This window comes from Musca domestica, unplaced genomic scaffold (genome assembly GCF_030504385.1).
Source record: "Musca domestica strain aabys unplaced genomic scaffold, Musca_domestica.polishedcontigs.V.1.1 123, whole genome shotgun sequence".
Lineage (NCBI taxonomy): Eukaryota > Metazoa > Arthropoda > Insecta > Diptera > Muscidae > Musca > Musca domestica.
Window position 1 is genome coordinate 1,445,649 of NW_026712161.1, and position 9,348 is coordinate 1,454,996.

Here is a 9,348-nt window from a genome sequence, read left to right on the forward strand (position 1 = left end):
ATTTCATAAAACTTTGTCAAAAACTCTTTTCTTCCAAGGTATTTGTCATCTGCGCATCTAATTACATTTCATTGTCTCTCGCTTGGTATCTTTGCTCTGCATCACGCCAAAAAAAAAAAAAAGCAACGAAAAGTCTTCCAAAAATGTTTAATGAAATTTTGTTAAGTCGTCTTAAGAAATTCAAGAAAAAAAATTTTGTTCGTTAAATAAACTGCAACGGCCTTAAGCGCCAAAAAGTATACTTTAAATTCCCTTTTTTTGCGTTTGTGAATTATTTTAGCGCGAGCCCGTTTCTCTTGGCATTTCTTTTTCCCAGATGTAATACAATTTCTATGGAAATTAATTTATTTTTTATTTTTCGCTTCGTTCTTTCCTTTATCAGATTTTTTATGCCCTGGGCTAAGATACCATGGGCACAGGGAGACAGGGGTAAACGAGCAAGCAAGAAAGCAACAATAACGCAGTTGTTCACGCATTGTTAATTTTCGACAAACTGGAAAACAAAATAAAAACCAGAAACATTGTAAACTGGCGTCGCTGCAAACAATGTTGCCTACATTTTGGCGCCTTACGCCCGTAAACCTTTTGGCAGTGCTGTCTAATTTGCTTCGCTGAAATTTTTGTAATTTAAGCGAATGACAAAAAATAAGAAGAAAAAAAGCTTTAATGCAGAAAAGAATGTCGCTCTTTTTTTTTTTTGGTGTGCCAACCTTTTGAAGAATATCAGAAAATATTAAGCATACTTTTTGGCAGCCAAAATAATACAATATGTAAGGGTATGCCTTTTTTTGGCCGCGGTTTAAATCATCACGATTTCGGTTCATAAAACTTTTCTCCAGTCAAGTGGCGTTCTTTGGGCGAACCAACAACTGGTAATGTTGTCTTGAAGGTTTGCCATGAAAACAATCTTAGAAAATAATAAAAAAATAAAAACGTGAAAAATTGCCTTTTTAGACACTTAGCAAGAATGGCGCCCAACGTGATTCACATATTCAAATATACCTTTATATTTTAACTTTAATTTTACGAATTGGGCTTCGAGATTGAATGACCCTATTTAAAACCAGTAAGGAAAGGTCAAAAGTCAGGCTGTGCCGACTATATGATACCCTACACCACTATGTGTATTTAGTACAGCTCCCTATTTAAAAATCTAAACTGATTTTGATAAAATTTGATAGAGTTATTTTCGAGCAGTATCTGATGTCCGGTATCAAATATCATTGTTGTATAGTACATATTACTTATGTTAAAATCCCTTAACACCAAATCGGATGAAACATATATGTGGGAGCTATAGCTATATCTGAACCGATTTTCATTTAATTTGAAGAACTTCTTTCTAGGACGAATTCAGTCGGATGTGCCGAAACTCAGTACATTTGGGCTGATGTGAGCCATTTGATGCAAATATAAATATACAGGGTGAGATAAAAAACTGCACCAAAATCAAACACAATAATTTTTACCTTTTTTTAATTTTATTGAATGAAAGCAAAACATGTCGGAAATAGCATCAAATTTGAGAATTTGAGAAGAAATTATGGCCTTAAAATGGTCAATGAAACCGTCACATGCTGTCCGAATGTTGCTCTGTGTTATTTTGGCCCATTCCCGACACTTAAATATATGTTAGTGCCAACAATAGTCCAATGGATTGGAATCCGGAGATTTCGGTGGCTATTTTGTGTTGGAAATGAAGCGAGGAACCTCATTTTGTAACCATTCTTTGATGGCTCGTGCTAAGTGCGATGGTGCTGAGTGCAGTTGGAATGTCCAAGGTCTGCGGCCAAATTGTTTGCGTGCCCAAGGCTTTAATATACCCTCCAGAATATTTTCACGATAATATTCGGCATTTACAAATTCTGATGCCACGGTCGATCACTACGAACGGAGAGCGACCAACGGTTGTTATGGCAACCCACATCATCACCAGGGCCGGTGCTTGAATTCTGGTGGCCAACCGAAGGTGCACATTTTCAGCTGATCACTTTGGCAAGTAAACATTATCATTTAGTTTGTTTACAAACTGTTGGACAACGAATGTTTTCTCATCGGAGAAAACCATATTCGACAGTTCACCACTTTCGGACAAGCGAAGCAACTCTTTAGCTCTTTTGAGTCTATTTTCTTTCTGTTGCGGTGTAAGTTCTTGCACTTTTTGGAATTTCAATAGCTTTACCCCGAGCTTATTTTTCAGTATTTGCCGAGCCATTTCACGAGCCATTTTACGGCGGATTTCTATCAAGTCGCTTCTTTACTTTTCGAACCATTGTTGCTGATTTCTTCCGTTCACTTCCTTGACGTCGGGCTACGCTACCAGTATCACGGTAACATGCGATGGTACGAGACACAAAAGATTTATTCACATTTAAATGCTGGAGTGCTCTAACGATAGCCCCTTGTGGTTTTCCATCCAAATATAAAGAAATCACACTATCACGCTTGAATTCTATCACGAATAATTTTTGTTCTGTAAAATTCTCACAAAAAGGCTTTTGTACGCCTGTAAACAATATAATGAGCTGTCACTGGAGTAATTTTAACAGCTGTCGGACGTTTGGCTTTGAAATGACAGCAGTCTGAAGTTGGTTGCAGTTTTTTCATCTCACCCTGTATATTATCTTCACACCAGATCTTTCGTTAATAAAAAGATTGGAATACGCGAAATTTTAAGAGAATCAGATCCATATTTCGATATAATATTCATAAAAATTCCGAATTTCGACCCGTTGTGGGAAGGAAAGGTGTGGTCTTCGCAACTAATATTTTGTTGATAAAAATATTTAGATGTGCAGAGTTTGAAAATAATCGGATGCTTGTTTCGTATTTTATAAGCTTGATGGTTATTCAAAATTTTAACCTCTTGTGGAGAAGATACCAGAAGTAGTGGATCGATACCTAACATCTTCAAAACAGAGCTTGTGTTAATATAAATAATGCCATGTTCGAAGTTTTAGGACAATCGGATGCTGATTTCGCATTTTATGAGAGTCATTTCTTTTCAATTTTTTTTTTTTTTTTTTTTTTGAATGATCCGATCTCTAACTTCTTTATAATAGATCTTTAGTTCATAGAAATATTGAGATGTGCCAAGTTTGAATGAAATCGGATATTAATTTCGCATTTAGCTTCATGGGTATTCAAAATTTCGACCCTTTTTTGGGGGAGATACCAGAAGAGGTGGACCTATATATTCAATTTTCATACCAGACCTTGTCTCAAATAAAATACTGTGATTTATGTAATTTAAAATCGGACTCATATATCACATTTTATATGAGTTATATTTATTCACAATTTTTTGACTTTGACTTGATGGAGTGGACCTATATTGTCCATTTTCGCACCTGACCTAGCACTGAGGCAAATATTACGATTTGCAAAGTTGGATTAAAAAAATTATCCTGTCCCTTTCTGTGCAGTAAAATATCTTTTTTAAAAAATTCGACATTCTGTGGTGGATGTACCAGAAAGAGTGAATCGATATTGTCCATATCCGAACTTGGTTTAAGTTTGATAATAATATTACGTGTACCAAGTTTGGATCAAATCTGATACTCCCTTCGAGAGTTTTCGTGCGCAGCAACCAGCCAGACAGACGGACGGATTTGGTCCAAAGGGACATAGGGTCTAAGACCGTTATTTCAATGAGGTACATTTTGGCCGTGTCAAATGATATATAAACAGGGTTGCCCATATTCGACGGACCCATCTGGCAACGCTATAACTTTGACACATCGCTTAATGACATACTGCGTTTGAAGCGTCAATCCAAGCAGATTTTTACCATGAACCAATATACGCCACGCGAGTGTTCTGATATAGTTGAAATTTACATTCAACAGAAGAAGTCAATTGTGAAAACTCAACGTGCTTTTAAAACATAAAAATGTGAGAAATGCGCCTTTTAAAAACACCATTAAGCGTTTATACGAAAAATTTTCGACTGGTAAGGCTCTTTCTAATCCGAAGAGGAGATTCAAGAAGTGCCACTTCATGACGAAAAAGTCACAGTTTGGTGGGGCGTTAGTGCGAAAACGGTCATTGGGCCGTTTTTCTTCCAAAATGAAAATGGCCATGCTGTTACCATCAATCAGGAGCGTTATCGCGACATGATGACCAATTTTGAGAAGCCCATTATTCGTCGAAAGCGTATGAGGCAGTTCCGGTTTCAACAAGACGGCGCTCCACCGCACACAAGTCGCATTACAATCGATTTTCTGAAGAATTTGTTTCCGGGCCGCTTGATGTCGAAAAGTGGTGATTTGGACTGGCCACCGCGTTCGCCCGATTTGACGCCGCCTGACTTCTTCTTGTGGGGATATTTGAAGTCAAAGGTTTACGTTAACAAGCCAAGGACCGTAGAAGAGCTCAAGGACAACATTCGTGAAGAAATAGCCGCTTTTCCGGCCGAAATGTTGGCAAAAACGATGGAAAATGCAGCAAAAAGGGCACAATACGTCATTAACGATGACAATACCTGACCTAGAACTGACGTAAATGTCAGGACTTGCAAAGTTGGAACAAAATCGGATTATCGATTCTCTTTCTGTGCAGAAAATATATTTTTTTGAAAATCTCGATCATTTGTGTGAGAGGTACCATAAGGAGTGGACCGATATATTCCATATTAACACCAGTCCTTGGGTTAATATAAATATTGGGATGTGTGAAATTTTAAGACAATTATCACATTTTATGTGAGTTATAATTATTTAAAATTTCGACGTTTTGTGGGGAAGGAGTGGACCGATATTACCCATCTCCGAACTCGATCTAAGTTTGACAAAAATATTACTATGTACCAAGTTTGGACCAAATCGGATACTCCTTCCGAGAGTTATCGTGCGCACCAGCCAGACAGACAGACAGACAGACGGACGGACGGACGGACGGACGGACATCGCTAGATCGACTCCAAATGTTCTGAAACGGATTTGGTCCAAAGAGACCTAGGGTCAAAAACCGTTATTACGACTTGGCACGTTTTGACGGTATCAAATGATATATACCCTCTGTAGCCATATGGCTGAGGGTATAAAAGCACTGCACTTGTTCAGAGCAATTTATAAAAATAGTTGGGAATGATGTCCTTAATATTTTTTAAACATAAGGAGGCGGAAAATTTTCGGAAACAATTTCTCAAAACAAAAAATATATATATAATTTATGAGTAGCAAAAAACAACCGTAGGTAGTCCTTGAAAAATGTTTCAAAATTCCACGACACATATAGAGACTTAAAAATAAATGAAAAAAAAAATATGGAATATATCGAAAATCCACGATTTATACAGTCAGAAACTATTTAAGAAAGTATTTTTAAAACGTTTAAAAAATAGGAAATCCTTGATTTTTTAATTTTCCGTGAAGTTCTTGAAAATTTTTTTTAAATATCCGCGTTTTGACAATTATTAAAAAATTCTAATATTTATAAACGGTCGGGATGTAATTAAAAAATTTATAAATATATTTTTTTTAATTCGTTATACAAATTTATGACAAACGTGGATATATATGGATTGGATTTAATGTTGAATTCTATATCAAGTATTTATATAGAAAAAACCATAGTTTATATATAGCTAAGAAGTCTTTCAAACTATTTCTTTAAATCCAGATTTACGTAGAACTGTACATTTCTTGAACAATCAAAAAAAAACATTGTTTTATAATCTTTTTTTTTTATTATTTTATTTTTATTATTATTTTTAGTGAATATGTCATTGAGAAATAAATATCACAAAACCCGTTTCAAAATATTTTCGAGGAGATATCAGAAAAATTGTGCCGATACTATCCGTAACACGTTTGGACCGAATGCTCCTCACCTCTTCTAATGACCAGTAACGGATATCGTTCAAAATACGCTTAAAAACAAAAATCTTAAATGATAAAATTTACCTTTATTGATTTTAATATAAAACTATTAATAATAAATTCATTAATTTTTCCGATTATCTTTTAAAACGCTCTGCGATAACAGCACCAACATTTACATTTTCATTTACTTGTGACATCAACATAGAAAAGCAATTAACATATAAATGCCGTCGTACAATGCATTGCATTGTAATCTTCGGTACTTAACATCTATTAAAAGGATTTAGTTACAGTTCCTTTGCCGTTACATTAACAACACATGGGGTTATAGGTTAAATAACATGCATACATTAAGTGTGAAATGCAATGCCATGGGGTGACCATATGTGGCGAAATACTAATGAGAAAGCTGATGCAAAAAAAGTATATGTGAATAAATGTTCTTTTATAATTTTATGTGGACGATTTGAAACAAAATTTTGCGGAGGAATTTGATTTGAAACAATTGGAGTCTGGTGAATATCATTGAATTTTGTAGCTGAACCAGAATTTCCAATCAGCATCAAATTGAATATTAATTAACTATTAATAGCAAAAGGTTCAATGATCGCAATACAGAAACTGGAAAAATAAGGCGAAGTTAGTATAATTTTGTGTAGGGAACCAAGAAAAAAAAAAAAAAAAAGATTTCGTTATGCAATAATCTCAATCCGATTTTTTCACATAAGTGATTTAAATAGAGTTGACTGTTTTTGCAAAAAGTTAGAAAAATTCAAAATATATTGGATATCGGTGCATTTGATCGATGTTTAATGAAATAATTATTTATTTACCACACAAATTCAAGCGCCATCGTGGGCTTTTTCCTATTTATAAAACCCTGAGCAGTACGGTCACAGAAGTTTTTTTTTATTACTTGATACGGCCAAAATGTGGCTTATCGATGTAAAGGTTTAAGCCTCTTTTGAACGGTATCCGTTACTGGTCATTAGAAGAGGTGAGGAGCATTCGGCCCAAACTTGTTACGGATAGTTTCGGCACACTTTTTCTGATATCTCCTCCAAAATATTTTGAAACGGGATTTGTGAAATTTATTTTTCAAGGACATATTCACTAAAAAATCGTGGATAAAACATCGATAATAAAACAATGTTTTTTAATTGTTCAAGAAATTTCCAGTTCTACGTAAATCTGGATTTAAAGAAATAGTTTGAAAGACTTCTTAGCTATATATAAACTATGGCTTTTTCTATATAAATACTTGATATAGAATTCAACATCAAATCCAATCCATATATATTCACGTTTGTTATAAATTTGTATAGCGAATTAAAAAATATATATTTATACATTTTTTAATTACATCCCGACCGTTTATAAATATTAGAATTTTTTAATAATCATCAAAGCCCGGATATTTAAAAACAATTTTCAAGAACTTCACGGAAAATTAAAAAATCAAGGATTTCCGTTTTTTTAAATGTTTTAAAAATACTTTCTTAAATAGTTTCTGACTATATCTATCTTTGGACCAAATCGGTTTCAGAACATTTGGAGTCGATCTAGCGATGTCCGTCCGTCTGTCTGTCTGTCTGGCTGGTGCGCTCGATAACTCTCGAAAGAAGTATCCGATTTGGTACATAGTAATATTTTTGTCAAACTTAGATCGAGTTCGGAGATGGATAATATCGATCCACTCCTTCTGGTACCTCCCCCACAAAAGGTCAACATTTTCGAAAATATATATCTTTTGCACAGAAAGAGAAACGATAATCCGGGTTTGCTCCAACTTTGCAAATCTTAACGTTTGCGTCAGTGCTAGGTCAGGTGGGAAAATTGACAATATCGGTCCACTCCACCAAGTACTCCCCCACAAAGGGTCAACATTTTGAATAATTACAAATCTCAGAAAATGTGATGTAAGAGTCCGATTGTCTTCAAATTTCACACATCCCAATATTTATGTCAGCCCCCGTTCTGGTGTTAAGATGGGCAATATCGGTCCACTCCTTCTGGTGCCTCCCTCACAAATGATCATAATTTTGGATATCTATGAAGCTCAGCGAAATCAACATCCGATTCCCTTCCAGACATGGTACATCTAAAATATTTCCATCAACACAAGATTTGTTATAAAGACAGTAGAGATCGGATAATTTCTTTTGCTACCTACATCAGGTTCAAGATTTTGGAAAACAAAACGCTCAAAGAAAACGAAATAAGAATCCAATTCTCTTAAAATTTCACGCATACAAACATTTTTGCTAACACAAGATCTGTTGTGAAGATGCTATATATCTGCGAACCCTTCTGGTACCTCACCCACAAAGGTACACAATTTTCAATAATTTTATCTGTCATAAATTGCGAAACAACTCAGCGATTCTTTACAACTTGCTATATCTAAGTACATGTATCTCAAGAGGAATACTGAGATGAATATGGAATTTAAGATTTCTCATAAATTGGATTTAAATGTAGATTTTCTTTTTTATTCATCATAATATTTATATCATATTTATTTAGGACCCATCACTCCATAGAAGGTCAAGAGTTTAAAAATTCATAACAAATATATTTTTAAATAATCGAATATTGGCTGAGGTTATAAATCTGTCGGCAAAACCGACAGATACTTTTTACTTGTTTTTTTTTTTTTTTTTTTTTTTTTTTTTTTTTTTTTGATCGATTTTGCGATGAACTCTGACCGATTTCCAAGCCAAAGATCTATTATTTTTAAGAACTCATTTGAATAATAAAATATAATTTTCCTAAATAATTTTTAACTGACTTTCTGGCGAAAAATTGTGTGTCTTCAATGGAATTAATGTCAAGGAATCGTAAATGTTTTAGTGGCATTCATGTGGAGAAATCGTGGATCAAATATTTTTATTGACTTCTTTGATTTTTTAACTATTTCATGTCAATGTGTAAAGCGGATTTCTCGTCGGCTGTAGCTAAAACTTTGAAATAATAGATTATATTTTTCCGTTTCTTTGGTGGTGTTTTATCGATTTAAATACTAAATTACAGTCTATCAGTGTTCAAATGCTGTACGAAAAATATAGAATACATATAGGATGGGCAATTGACTTTGTAGATTATCAAGAATTCGAAGTCGATGATGTTCACCATGTCTCGTGGGAAATCAGGGATTCTAGGGTCGATATTCAGAGGGTAGGTGAACAAGAGTGAACAAGGAGGGTGTTGACAATCGGGAACTATGATATAGCGATGTCGGGTTGTTCACGATTGGTACTCAGGTGGTTGATGAAGTGTGATTAGCCGGGGATCAGGAACTTGAGGATCATAGTCAAATGTTGACAAATGAGGGATATCAGAAATAACGACTTAATATTGGGGTTCGGGGTGTTGGCGATTTGCAGTCGATTGGGAAATTTGATGAATGACCTTCGGTGCTAATCAGGATTTTCGATGTTGATGTTCGGGTTGTTGACGTCCAGACCTTCTAAGATGGATAGAAACTACGAGGCGAATCTCCAGTGAAACCACAAATCAAAGT